This window comes from Vollenhovia emeryi, unplaced genomic scaffold, assembly GCF_000949405.1.
Source record: "Vollenhovia emeryi isolate VEMERY1.0 unplaced genomic scaffold, V.emery_V1.0 DF939124.1, whole genome shotgun sequence".
NCBI classification, from domain to species: Eukaryota; Metazoa; Arthropoda; class Insecta; order Hymenoptera; family Formicidae; genus Vollenhovia; species Vollenhovia emeryi.
Window position 1 is genome coordinate 2668518 of NW_011967242.1, and position 1112 is coordinate 2669629.

Below are 1112 nucleotides of genomic sequence, written 5' to 3' on the forward strand. Positions count from 1 at the left end.
ACCCTGTATATTCGTACGTTTAGAATAAATTTCCCCTCCATCTTACAACGCACGAAGTTGGCACCGCGATATTCGACAAAAGACAATTCATACTACCATTTTATTCTAGACTTTAGAACTTGTCATTTAAGATTGAAACATTCCCTTCTCTATAATAAATATGATTGGCGCTATATCGATCCTATTTTACGATACGTTCAAGTGTACCAGCATTGGATCCGGAAATGTTTTCTGTGGGTGTAGATAAGTTTAGGCCAGGGTTGGGAAAGTTACACGGAGAATTTTCTCTGAAAATTTCTCCTGAAAATCACGTAATCGTGGGACGACGTGGCATTTTGAAGAACTTTATGAGAATTTTCCAAAATTGTACCATACATTTCATTAGTAAAGTGTACATTTAGTATAATTAGTACTAAAATGTATGTGTAAAATTAAAACAAAAACTCTGATAAAGTTCTTCATAACGCCACGTCCCACGATTACAATATTTTCAGGGTAAATTTGAAGTGAACATTCTCTCCGTGTACTTTACAAGAGGATCTAGTTACTGTTGCAGTTCTTTCGCTAAAAATGTAACTAGTTACAGTTACAAGTTACCAATTCTGAAAATTAACGCGTTACAGTTACTCAATAAGCAACGAATCGTTCATTTGCAGTCACTTCCTTGCAATGAAAAAAAATCAAATCTGCATTTGAATTGTAAAGCGCCGATAAAGGCGTTTATGAGTAAATGCAAGACCTAGTGCGATCTGCGGAGGTTTGTAACATACATAAAGTAACTATTAATGCAACTGAGTTTAGTTACAGTTACAGACGGAGAGAAAGTAACGAAGTTAAGTTAGAGTTACCAAAAAATGTAACTGTAGCTGTAACTTCGTTAGAAGCAACGAGTTACTGCCCAACTGATTAAAGCCAATATTACATTTGTCGTACGACAAATGTTTCAAGCGTGTCGATTGGTTGCTGAATAGTAAATGTCTGGACACTCGAGAATTTTACTATCTTACAGCCAATCAACACGCTTGAAAAATTTGTCGTACGACAAATGTGATACCAGCCTGAAGCCTGGGGCTCGTTCTTGAATTCATTCGAAAGAGAAACTTATGCGAAAC